The 13714-nt window shown below is 45.3% G+C and overlaps 1 protein-coding gene across 1 annotated transcript in view; it reads left to right on the forward strand.

The window, feature by feature from the left end:
* Positions 1-13714, forward strand: part of DPYD (dihydropyrimidine dehydrogenase) — a 3292815-nt gene that overhangs the window by 926068 nt on the left and 2353033 nt on the right. The window lies entirely within an intron of this gene.

The following is a 13714-nucleotide window of genomic DNA, read 5'->3' on the forward strand; positions in this document are numbered from 1 at the left end:
GGGCATGGTCTGGACCACCTCTCTACAATGCAGGCCTCTGGCACTTACTGGAGGTACCTGGTGGGCTAGCTGGCCCCCAGGGGCCCTAAGGATTGAAGGGGATTTACTTCCCCCAACTTACAAGGCGCCACAGGGCGTGTTTGCACACATTACCTCAGGCCCCACCCCCTCCCTTCACCACTGTGGAAATACGCGCAGTGGCACGTTTTAAGTTAGGGGATTAAGTCCCTTTAAATCCTTAGGGTCCCTGGGGTCCAACTAGCCCACCAGGTACCTCAAGTAAGCGCCACAGAGCTTTGTTGCAGAGATGTGTAAAAAGGGGCATGGCCTAGACCACCTCTACGCAACGCAGGCCTCAGGCACTTACTGGAGGTACCTGGTGGGCTAGTTGGCCCCCTGGGGCCATCAGGATTGAAGGGGAATTAATTCCCCTACTTGAAACACGCCACAGGGCGTGTTTGCACACACATGTCCCTTCAGGCCCAGCCCCCTTCCTTCACCACTGTGCAAATGCACCTGTGGAACGTTTTAAGTTGGGAGATAAAGTCCCCTTGAATCTTCAGGGTCCCTGGGATCCAACTAGCCCACCAGGTACCTTCAGTAAGTGCCACAGAGCTGCATTGCAGAGAGGTGGTCCGAGGCCGCGCTCCTTTTTACACCTGCCTTACCCTTTAAGTGGCTAGCGATTTATCAGAGTTCAACTGTGCTACTCATTAGCATGTTCCGAATAATTTCTACATTTGCACAAACTGCCTTCAGAAATATCAGTGACAAACCTTTGAAAAAGGACTGAGACACTTTCATAAGTTTGAATGGGGGGCTCAATTATGTGACATCACTCTAGTGAAATACTTGTCCTCAGTCTAGAGGCACGGAAGCATATTATGCTAAAAGCGAAACTGTGAAACTGCAAACAGACACCTTTGCAAAGAAGGATATGAAACGAGGCACTGCATTAATTCCTCATCATGTAGAGGGTCATACTGGGGTAGTGTTTTAGGGTTTAGGGTAGCGCAGTGGTATTTGGGTAGTGTAGGGGGTCATGCTGGGGTAGTGTTTTAGGGTTTAGGGTAGCGCAGTGGTATTTGGGTAGTGTAGGGGTTCATGCTGGGGGTTGTGTTTTAGGGTTTAGGGTAGTGCAGCGGTGTTTGGGTTGTGCAGGGGTTCGTGCCGTGGTAGATTTAAGGTTTAGGGTGGTGCAATGGTGTTTGTGTAGTGTAGGGGGTCGTGTTAGGGGTAGGGTTTTAGGGTTTAGGGCAGTGCAGTGGTGTTTGTGTAGTGGAGGGGGTTGTGTTGGAGGTAGGGTTTCAGGGTTAGGGTAGTGCAGTGGTGTTTGTGTGGTGTATGGGGTAGTGTTTTAGGGTTTAGGGTAGTGCAGTGGTGCTTATGTAGTGTAGGTGGTCGTGCTGGGGGTAGTGTTTTAGGGTTTAGGGTAGTGCAGTGGTGTTAGGGTAGTGTAGGGGTCGTGCTGGGAGTAGTGTTTTAGGGTTTAGGGTAGTGTAGTGGTTGTGTAGTGTAGGGGGTCGTGCTGGGTAGTGTTTTAGGGATTAGAGTAGTGCAGTGGTGTTTGGGTAGTGTAGGGGTTTGTGCCGGAGGTAGATATAGGGTTTAGGGTAGTGCAGTGGTGTTTGTGTAGTGTAGGGGGTCGCGCTGGGGGTAGTGTTTTAGGGTTTAGGGTAGTGCAGTGGTGTTTGTCTAGGGTAGGGGGTAGTGTTTTAGGGTTTAGCGTAGTGCAGTGGTGTTGGGTAGTGTAGGGGATCGTGCTGGGGTAGATTTAGGGTTTAGGGTAGTGCAGTGGTGTTTGTGTAGTGTTTGCTGGTTTGTGCTGGGGGTAGTGTTTTAGGGTTTATGGTAGTGCAGTGGTGTTTGCGTAGTGTAGGGGATCATGCTTGGGTTACTGTTCTATTGTTTAGGGTAGTGCAGTGGTGTTTGTGTAGTGTATGGGGTAGTGTTTTGGGTTTAGGGTAGTGCAGTCGTGTTTGTGTAGTATAGGGGGTCGTGCTGGGGGTAGTGTTTTAGGGTTCAGTGTTATGTTATGTTATGGTATATTGATTTGTAAAGCGCACAGCTGCCACAGCAAAGTGGCATCCCGGCGCTATGTTGGACAGAATAACATAACTAAAATGGAGATTTCAGACAGAGCTAAAGAGACCGATTAGACTAGTGGGAACAAAAAGGTTTTGACAGCTCTTCTGAAAGATAGCAGATCCGGTATGGCATGAATATCAACGGGTAAAGTGTTCCAAAGACTCGCTGCCAGGACACCAAAGGAGCGGCCACCAACTCTGGCTTTCCTGAAGCGAGGAACATAGGCCAGAAATTGACCCGTCGAACGTAAGACTCTAGAAGGAATGTAGTAGGAAATCGCCTGTGCAAGAATGGGGGGAGATGAAGCCTTTAAGATCTTAAATACCAGGCACAAGGCTTTGAACTTGATCCTCTGCCCTACGGGCAGCCAATGTAGGTCATAGATGGTACGCGTGGCAGAACAAAATTTAGGCAGGCCTACCAGCATTCTGGCATCCGCATTTTGCACACGCTGGAGGCATGTAAGTTCAGCTTGGTTAACACCCAAAAGAAGCGAGCTGGCGTAATCTAATCTAGAGAGCACCGTAGCTTGGACGATGAGCTGCCTGGTAGGGGCATCAAACAATTTAAAAATGGGTCTAAGGCTCTGAAGAACACCAAAGCAGGTACCAGCAACTCTTTTAGTATGAGGAATAAAAGATAAGTTGGAATCAAGCCAGACCCCAAGGTTCTTTGCCTCTGACACAGGAATTGGGGCTTGGCCTAGCTCCGGTGGCCACCAACGGTCTCCCCAGATATGAACCTGTTTGCCCAGAACTAAGACCTCTGTCTTCGCTGCATTAAGTTGGAGACAGTTGTCCGTCATCCAACTTGCCACCTCCTTTAGGGCAGTCTGGAATTTAGGGGCATCGACCGCAGAGTCCCCATTTAGTGCAACCGCTAGCTGGGTGTCGTCAGCGTACGACACCATAGTTAGACCCCATCTCTTGGCGACGGCAGCTAGCGGCTGCACATACAGGTTAAAAAGGGTCGGGCTGAGTGCCGAACCTTGCGGGACCCCTTGGGAAATGTTGTGGGAGGCAGATTGAAATGGAGGGGTGGATACTTTGAAGGTACGCCCTGATAGAAATGAGCGAAACCATTCAAATGCTGTATTCTCCACACCGGCCTCTCTCAGACGTTGAAGAAGGATGGAGTGGGAGACAGTGTCGAAAGCGGCACTAAGATCCAAAAGGGTCAGTGCCGCCGTCTGTCCTGAGTCCAACATCCCCCGCAAGTGCTCCACCATCGCCAACAGGGCAGTCTCCGTGCTGTGGCCTGCGCGGAAACCATTCTGAGATGGATCTAGGATGCCTGATTTTTGAAGATGGCCAGACAAGATTTTGTTGGCGTGGGCCTCCGCAAGTTTGGATACCCATGCTAGGAGAGAGATGGGTCGGTAAAGTTCAGGTTTTGATGGGCTTCTGTAAAATTGGAATGACCGTAGACTGCTTCCATTTACTGGGAACAGTCCCGGACTCAAAAGATAACCTAATAAGATCGTACAAAGGGGGAAAGCAAACCTCAGCGGATTCTTTAAATTGTATAGGTCTTAGTGGATCCGAAGGCGAGCCCGATTTAACTTTCGTAGCAAGAGATTTAAACTCTTCCTGAGATGGCTTAGGTAATGACGAAAGATACCTAGAGGTCACAGGAGTGCATCCCAGGTTATTAGCAGGCACAGTTTGAGGGGGGAATGTTCGATAGATCGCCTCGACTTTCTCCACAAAGAAAGCCGCTAGCTCTTCACAATGAGTCAGGGAGCGTTTTTCCATTACCGCAGTTTTCTTGTTAGTAAGATCTTTACAGACCTTAAAGATGAGTTTTATAGGGTTAGGGCTGTTCTTAAACTCCAAGGAGTAAAATGTGGCTCGGGCTTTGCAAATGGCTCGATGGTAGAACTTAATACTAGCCAGATAGATCTGCTTGAGGTCAGGATCATATGCCTTGCGCCAGGCTCTTTCAGCCCGTTTACATGCAGTCTTAAGAAGCCTGAGGGAATCATCATACCACGGGCTAGAGCGGCCAGACCGGACTTTACTCCATCTCGCTGGAATTAAAGTGTCCAGGGCTTGGGTCAACCATTCGCAAAAATGGTCATATCCCAAAGAGACATCTTTAGGGGGATCCGGTGGATGTAGTGACAGAAGCTGATGGAAGTCGGCCAGTCTCAATTTCCACCAAGGGCGCTTAAAGACCGCCCTTAAAGACTACAGTGTAGTGTAGGGGGTCGTGCTGGGGTAGTGTTTAGCGTTTAGGGTAGCGCAGTGGTGTTTGGGTAGTGTAGGGGGTCATGCTGGGGGTAAAGTGTTAGGGTTTAGGGTAGCACAGTGGTGTTTGGGTAGTGTAGTGTGTAATGCTGGGGGTAGTGTTTTAGGGTTTAGGGTAGCGCAGTGGTGTTTGGGTAGTGTAGGGGATCATGCTGGGGGAAGTGTTTTAGGGTTTAGGGTAGCGCAGTGGTGTTTGAGTAGTGTAGCGGGTCGTGCTGGGGGTAGTGTTGTAGGGTTTAAGGTAGCGCAGTGGTTTTTGGGTAGTGTAGGTGGTAGTGCCGGGGTAGTGTTTTAGGGTTTAGGGGAGTGCAGTGGTGTTTGGGTAGTGTAGGAGTAGTGTTTTAGGGTTTAGGGTAGCGCAGTGGTGTTTGGGTAGTGTGGGGGATCATGCTGGGGTAGTGTTTTAGTGTTTAGGGTAGCGCAGTGGTGTTTGGGTAGTGCAGGTGGTCATGCGGGTGTAGTGTTTTAGGGTTTAGGGAAGCACAGTTGTGTTTGGGTAGTGTAGGGGGTCATACTGGGGGCAGTGTTTTAGGGATTAAGGTTTGTGCAGTGGTGTTTGGGTAGTGTAGGTGGTAGTGCAGGGGTAGTGTTTTAGGGTTTAGGGTAGCGCAGTGGTGTTTGGGTAGTGTAGGGAAGTGTTTTAGGGTTTAAGGTTGCACAGTGGTGTTTGGGTAATGTAGGGGTTCGTGCTGGGCGTAGATTTAGGGTTTAGGGTAGTGCAGTGGTGTTTGGGTAGTGTAGGGGGTCGTGCTGGGGGTAGATTTTGGGTTTAGGGTAGTGCAATGGTGTTTGTGTACTGTTTGCGGGTTCGTGCTGGGGTAGTGTTTTAGGGTTTTGGGTAGTACAGTGGTGTTTGGGTAGTGTAGGGGGTAATGCTGGTGGTAGTGTTACTGGGTTTAGGGTAGTACAGTGGTGTTTGTGTAGTGTAGGGGTCATGCTGGGGGTAGTGTTTTAGGATTTAGGGTAGTGCAGTGGTGTTTGTGTAGTGTAGGGGGTAGTGTTTCAGGGTTTAGGGTAGTGCATTGGTGTTTGTGTAGTGTAGGGGGTCTTGCTGGGGTAGTGTTTTAGGGTTTAGGGTAGTGCACTGATGTTTGTGTAGTGTAGAGGGTAGTGTTTTAGGGTTAAGGGTAGTGCAGTGTTTTTTTGGTAGTGTAGGGGTAGTGCTGGGGTACTGTTTTAGGGCTTAGGGTAGTACAGAGGTGCTTGGTTTGTGTAGGGGTGGTGCTGGAGTACTATTTTAGTGTTTAGGTTAGCGCAGTGGTGTTTGGGTAGTGTAGGGGGTTGTGCTGGCGGTAGTGTTTTAGGGTCATGCAGTGTTGTTTGTGTAGTGTAGGGGTCGTGCTGGGGGTGGGTTTAGGGTTTAGGGTAGTGCAGTGGTGTTTGTGTAGTGTAGGGGTCATGCTGTGGGTAGATCTAAAGTTTAGGGTAGTGCAGTGGTGTTTGTGTAGTGTAGGGGGTCGTGCTGAGGGTAGTGTTTTAGGGTCATGCAGTGTTGTTTGTGTAGTGTAGGGGGTCGTGCTGGGGGTGGATTTAGGGTTTAGGGTAGTGCAGTGGTGTTTGTGTAGTGTAGGGGTCATGCTGTGGGTAGATCTAAAGTTTAGGGTAGTGCAGTGGTGTTTGTGTAGTGTAGGGGTTGTGCTGGGGTAGCGTTTTAGGGTTTACGGTAGTGCAGTGGTGTTTGTGTAGTGTTTGTGGGTTTGTGCTGGGGGTAGTGTTTTAGCGTTTAGGCCAGTACAGTGGTGTTTGTGTAGTGTAGGGGGTCATGCTGGGGGTAGTGTTTTAGGGTTTAGGGTAGTGCAGTGGTCTTTGTGTAGTGTAGGGGGTTGTGCTGTGGGTAGTGTTTTAGGGTTAAGAATAGTGCGGTGGTGTTTGTGTAGTGTAGGGGGTCATGCTAGGGTAGTGCAGATGTGTTTGGGCAGTGTAGGGGGTCGTGTTGGGGTAGTGTTTTACTGTTAAGAGTAGTCCAGTGGTGGTTGGGTAGTATAGGGGGTCTTGCTCACCAGGGAGTTAACTGGAAGTCTACTGCTGGTATTGAAAGTGATTGTTCAGTCTGAATGTCAGAATTTTCAAATTAAATAGAAGATGATTTGAGATCTCTCTTAAAACATGCCCTAATATTTCTTTCTATAGCACTAACCATAATTTCCATGACAAAATAAACCCTCTTATTTTGTTCCTTTTTAAATTAAATGTTTTAAATGTTACCACTTTATTCCAATCAAGATGGCTTCAGGTATTCCATACTTTTGTCGTCATAAGTAAGACTGTTAGCGTTCTAGTTGCTCTTTAGAACACTCTGGGACATTCTGTCATTGGGCTATACTTGGGCTACATCTGATATTTGTGCTACATTTGGGCTCTTTTCTCTCTCTGGCGGCCATCTTGAGAGACTTATTTGTTATGAAGTTTACTAATTTCATCATTTACTACAGTCTCCTCATTAGGAAATACTTTCAGTGTTTTACACTCTAGTTGCTCATTAGATCACTGTAGTAAAGCTACTGCTTGCCAGGGAAGTCTGCTGCTAGTATTGAAAGTACATATTTCAGTCTGCAAGTCAGAATTTTTTTAATGAAATAGAAGAGGATTTGAGAAGTCACTCAAAATGTGCCCTAATTTTTTTTTCTGCAGCACTAATCATATATTCTATGGCAAAATGAACCCCCTCATTTTGTTCCTTTTTAAATTAAATGTTTTAAGAGTTACAACTTTATTCCAATCAAGATGGCTTCAGGTGTGCTATACTTTTGTCATAAGTAAGGCTGTTAGCACTCTAGTTGTTCTTTAGAATACTCTGGGAAGCTGCAGTAGGAATCAACTGACAGTCTCTGTTCTTGTTGGATGTACATGTTTTACTGAGAATGTCAGACTTCATTCTCACATGACTGAGAAAGATAATGTGAATTTACAGAAAATATTCTCTCAGTTCAGCTTATAGATCACCTTCCAAACCTCTGTGGGAAAAGCATGAGAAAATAGTTTTCTCTCAAACATGATTCATGATATCCCAGCAGCAGGCTTTTTCACATGGTAAAATCACCTTAGAACACACAAGTTAATTCAATGAATTCTCTGTGTTATATTAAGGGGGAAGGTGTGTTACAATCTAGTTACTTTAGTTTACATATTTTCATATACTCTGATACATTATTTTGAATTACTCAAAGTGCTATCATTTAATGTTACTGGCATTTGTCATTACTCTTTGTACATTCCACCTCCCCTACCCTGTGCTTCTTGTTGGTACCTCCCAGGACTGAGGAGGCTGCTTTAGAATGTTCAGCTGTGGAACCTATACTGGTGGAGAGAGGAGCTGTGAAGAATAAAGGTTTTTCAATATTCCTCCTGCCTGCCTTCTTTTGATCAGTGGCGACGATCTGTGTAAGGGGACAGATGTTTCCTGCTCCTCCCCTTCTGTTTGAACTTCACCACCAACGCTACTTCTTCAAGCCGATTCCGGTATAACTACACTTCTACTATTTCAAGCAGTTCTTCAGAGGGTATCTACAACTGATTCCTGCACCCTCTACTACACACCATCTGGTGAGGTCTTTTTTAAGTGTGATATGCTCAGGTCGAGAACTCTGTGGTGAACATTATAGTGCCTGCACCCTTCATACATTGTGGGAAACCTTAGGAGTCCCTGTCATCATTTTGGCACACCTAACCCAACATTCTCCTATGAGCAACACCTGACTTCTGACTTGCCTCAGGGAGTTTTGCCAAATTGACAGTTTGCCCTCTATATCTCTTCCTGCTTAATTGAGTTATCAGCATTTCATTCACCAGCGTTCCGGCAGAAGTCAGGCATGTAAGGGACTGGACCTAGAATCCTCCGTCCCTCCCTGATCACGACCTCTTCATCTAGTGCTATCACACCCCATCATGTCATTCGGCCGCTTTGGCTTCCTAGTGGCCCCTCTCGGCTGTTAGCTACGTTCATGGGCAAACCATTCCCGTACCTTTCTCGAGTCACTGGGCTTCCCCACGGGCTTGCTTGAGCGATTACACCGGGGCCCTCCTTCTCAGCAGCACCGGCTCCACGTGAGGCACACTGTATCTGTGTTTCCTCAGCGGCAGTTCGCTCGATCTCCACACTCCACAAAGCAGCGGCAAGGCAGGACATCGGGCCCTCTTTCTCCGAGCATCAGCAGACCTCTTCCTCACCGACACCGGCTTGATATTGGCACACCGTCAGCTTCGGAGGCGGCTCTGTTCCTCAGACGGCAGATTTCTGTGGTAACTCCTCTCTCTCTCCAACAGCAGCTGCGCAGTGCGGTTTCTTCCTGGAGCCGCCTCTCCGGACGCGATCTCGTCAGGGAACACCTCCTGTGCACCAGCCTCTTGGAACCGCCTATAGCTCCTCACGCTGCTGGCCTTCTTTCTGAGGCATTCATCGGAGATACGCACTCCCTATGCGTGTCAATAACTGGGAACCTGTGATTCCTCACGGTGACACGCACACCTTCATGTTAGAAGTATTTTCGCCTCAGCTAACAGAGACACGCACCCCTTTCAGGTTATTTTTGCTGGTGATTTTCTCGGTGGCATGCTCACCTTATTTACTCAGTGTCTCTATGCTAAAAATTACACCTATTTAGCCTTAACATTATACATTCAATCTACAGCGTTACAAAGTTATTGAAATGCATTAATGTTTATGCGCTTATACTGTATGTCATATTACAATTTCGATTTTGATGATTAATTCAAGCACAGTTCTCTTTGATCATTGATGATATATTTCAAAGTATTTTCTTGACTTTCAATAGTATGCACATTGTTGTTTCCCGTAACATGCTCTTGACAACCTTTTAAAGTATAGGTGTTTCCATTCGTTACATTTCAATTTTTCATTCCTCCCCTGGTCAATCCCTAAGTCCACCTGATCTCTCCCCTGTGTATTCATCATGGCAGCCGCCAGCATGTCACAACCAGCGCCATTCCTAAATGAATTTTGGAAACCCAGTGCCCCATTGGAGGATTGGGAAAAAGTTCTTGAATCCTATCTTGTGGCTATTGGAGCAGAGAAGTTCAGTGCATTCAGGAAGCAACATATTTTATTGCACAACTTAGGTCCCACTGGTAGGAAAGTATTCAAGTCACTTCCAGGACCAGAAATAGAGGATTAAGATGATGATGCATACAACACATCTCTGATTAAGTTCCGCATTCATTTTGGGGACAAAGTGAACATAGTTCTAAAAAGACATAAGTTCTTCAGTCGTATTCAGGGAAACAGGAAAGCGTTTCCACTTAAGTTGCAATTCTCAGGGGTCTCAGTAGGCTGTGTGAGTTCCAAGACTTAAATGATTCTTTAATTAGAGACCAGTTAGTACGTTGCACAAACAACAAAGAAATTCAGAAGAAATTGATGCAAAAGCAACCAGACCTCCAGGAAGCGATTAAAATAACTCAGGTGAAGAAAATAATTCTCCAAGTCAACGAAGTTGGGGCAGACGTAAGGAAATATCCTGAATGCGAAGTAAACATTAAAGGAAAACACTTTAAAATGTTTGCAGATTCTTGTTCCCCATTCAGCCTGGTGAACTACTCTGATTTTAAATCTATAACGGGTCATGACCAAAATGAACTCTCCAAAGTAGACATGGCCCCCAGCAGTTATGATAGGGACCCAATTCCCATGAATGGAATGTTCAAGTCCATAATTTCTTTCAAGAACTGTTCCACTGTTGGCAAAGTTTATGTTGTAGAAAATGTCTCTAACTTGTTAGGATGGCAACATCAAAAAGAATTAGGAATCAAGCTAGACCCCAACAACCCGGAGCAAGTATGATCACTTACCCTGTAAATAATAGTGAACACATCATCAAGGAGTTCCATGAAGTTTTTTCGGAAAAGTTAGGATTACTCAAAAACTTCCAACATAAAATTCAATTAAAACACAACGCTTCTCCGGTAGTTCACAAAACTAGACCGATTCCTCACCTGATGTGGAAACCATTAAGGAAAGAAATAACCAGACTGGAGGAGTTGAACATCATTCAACCTGTGGCTTGCTCAGAATGGGTGACCCCCATTGTGATAGCCAAGAAGAACCATAATCAAGACATCAGGATGTGCATCAATCTACGAGATTTAAACACCAGCATTTTAGTTGAAAGACATACCTTACCCCATATCCACGGGATGTTGAGCACTATGGGGAAGGCTACCCATTTCAGCATCCTGGATCTCTCCATGGCCTATCATCAGGTGGAAATACACCCTTATTCAAGAAAACTCATGGCGTTTACCGCTCCTTTAGGACCCTTCATGTTCTGTCGCATGACGTTTGGGCTAGCTTCGGCTGCAGCCATTTAAAAAAAAAATGCAGCACATTCTACGCTATGTTTTCAAGATGATGTTTTAATATATGGTGCCAGTGTTGAAGAACATGACAAAATCCTGAGACAAGTTCTGTTGAAATTCAAGGAGGCCGGTCTCACTCTAAAAAAGAGAAATGTCAACTGGGTGTGGAGTCGGTGGAATATCTGGGCCACTGCATTTCCATAGATGGGTACAAATCGAAGCTCTGTCTGGTCGAAGCTGTAAAAGAGGGCCCAGCACCCACCAACAAAGAAGAACTTGAATCCTTCCTGGGGTTGGTCGAAAACATGGAGAATTATGTCAATCACTTTGCTGAGCTCACTGCCAATCTCAGAGAACTCACAAAGAAAAAGGTTTAATTCCAATGTTTGGAGGAACACCAAACATAATTTTCTAAAGTAAAAGAAAGCATACTTTCAGCACCATATCTGTGTAACTTTGAACATAACCGTAAAACTATTCTCACCACAGATGCCAGTGGGAAGGGCTTGGGAGCTACCTATCACAAAAAATAGACGGCAAAGAAAGAATTGTGGCATTCACATCACGATCCTTGACCAAAGCTGAGTTGAACTATTCAGTGGTGGAAAGGGAAGCACCAGCTTATTTTTGGGGAGTGAAAAATTTAAAGTTTTTTCTGTGGGGTTTACAATTTGATATATGCACTGATCATAAACCGTTAGTTTTTATGTTCAATCCGAAAAATAATTCTTGCAACACCCCCCGTATAGCCAAATGGATTCTGGGATTGGAAGGGTTCTGTTTCAAAGTTTAGTATGTACCCAGGGTACACAATTCTGCAGCAGATTTCCTTTCTAGAAGCCCGCTCCAGAATGAGGAACATTTTGACGTGAGTGAACGTCCCATCTTTCAAATCCACCTTTCTACCATCTCTTCACAAGAATGGTCAATTTGCATCGACTCTGACAATACCATGACACAACTCCTATCTTACACTTCACATGGGTGTCCTGATTCTCAAGATCAAGTAAGCACTGACATAAAGAAGTTCTGGGAAGTGCGCCATGAACTTAACATAGACCAAGGTATGGTATTTAGAAAGGACAAGATTGTTCCTCCGCAAGCCATCAGAGATAAGATAATTGACCTTGTACACGAAGGCCACTTGGGTAGAAGCTTGACCAAAGCAAGACTATGTGAATGGTACTGGTTCCCCAACATGGATTCACTAGTTGAAGACAAAGTCAAACATTGCCAAACGAGCACCAACAGTGATAAATCCAAGATACCTAGGAAAACCCCAATTTTTCCTATTCCAGTGCCAAACAAACCTTGGGAAAAAATTGCTCTAGACATAATGGGTCAGCTTAATCTTCCAAGGGTGGCTAAGCAAATTGCATTGGTCCTAGTAGATTATCACTCTCACTGGACTGTGGTCAAGATGATCAATCAAATAACTACTGCGACTGTCATTCAGTGCCTCAGAGAAACCTTCGCTACGGAGGGCATTCCAGCCTCCATTGTCACTGACAACGGGGTCCAGTTTGTATCTCATACCATGACGGAATTTCTCAGCATGCTCAACATAACACTTATAAGGTCACCACGTTATTGTCCCAGGGCAAATGGACTGGTGGAAAGAATAAACCGTATGGTCAAAGGATGCATCCAATTAGCAAGTTGCAACAATATTCCCACTGACCAAGCGCTACAAGAAATGCTATGGGCCTATCATACCACCCCCTATCAAGTTAAGGGAATTTCTCCTTTTTCAGCTCTAAGAGGAAGAAAACCTTGTACAAAAATATTTTCCAACTGGCTAGGAGGGGGATCCCACATCACAAGGAACATGCAAGAATTCAAGGACAAAATCCACATTGACCAAAGCAAATACAAAGATCACTACAACTCCAAACATGGTACCAAAATGCAGGAATGGAAACTAGGAGACTGGGTTTTTTATCAAAAATCCCAGGAGAAGTGATCCTGAGAGTAAATTCTCAAAACCCAGGTGCGTAACAGCAGTAAGAGGCAACACTGTCATTTTAGACAATGACCAAATGTGGAGTGTGGACAGGCTGGTCAAGTCTCAGCAAAAACAAAACAGACAAACTACACAGGATTCCCCCACAATATCCCACCCGATCACCCCTACTCATACCGAAAGAACACGCAAAACTCCAGAGTGGCACAAAGATTTTATTATGTACAAATGATCTCGATTACCTGTACTTTGGAAAACACGCTGTACTTGTTTACAGTTTGTTCTTAGCACATATATAATTTGGCATACCCACTCAGGGAACCAGGTACATTATGCTGTTATAACTCATAGAGATTGCTAATACAATGAATTCTCTGTGTTATATTAAGGGGGAAGGTGTGTTACAATCTAGTTACTTTAGTTTACATATTTTCATATACTCTGATACATTGTTTTATATTACTAAAAGTGCTATCCTTTAATGTTACTGGCATTTGTCATTACTCTTGGTACATTCCACCTCCCCTACCCTGTGCTTCTTGTTGGTACCTCCCAGTACTGAGCAGGCTGATTTAGAATGTTCAGCTGTGGAACCTTTACTGGTGGAGAGAGGAGCTGTGAAGAATAAAGGCTTTTCAATATTCCTCCTGCCTTCAGTCTTTTTATCAGTATTTTTTCTTTAATGTCTATAAATCTACTGAACAGATTTACACCATTTAACCAAAAGGCACGAGTGTGAACCAAGGACTACCTCTTTGCCAAATTTGGTGTAATTCTGTTCAGCAGTTCCGGCTGTAGCTGCGATTAAAGGGTCGTATGAAAAATTGCATGGGGAAAACACGTTTTGGGACCCCCCTTTTTTCTTGGCCCCTGCTTGACGAATCACCCCAAGACTTTCAGGAGAAGAGCGTACGTTTTGAAAATTTCGCAAAGATTCGTCAACCGGCGCCAAAGTAATTCTAAATAGAATGTTGCAGAGTTCCTATGGAAAATAGTTCCTAACTATAACTACCTACTGGGGACCGCCAGTAGGTAAAAAAAATATATATATATATATATATCGTAAAAAATCCAAAGCTCAGTACGATCTCAGTGACTAGTC

Source organism: Lissotriton vulgaris, chromosome 1_1 (assembly GCF_964263255.1).
Source record: "Lissotriton vulgaris chromosome 1_1, aLisVul1.2, whole genome shotgun sequence".
NCBI lineage: Eukaryota > Metazoa > Chordata > Amphibia > Caudata > Salamandridae > Lissotriton > Lissotriton vulgaris.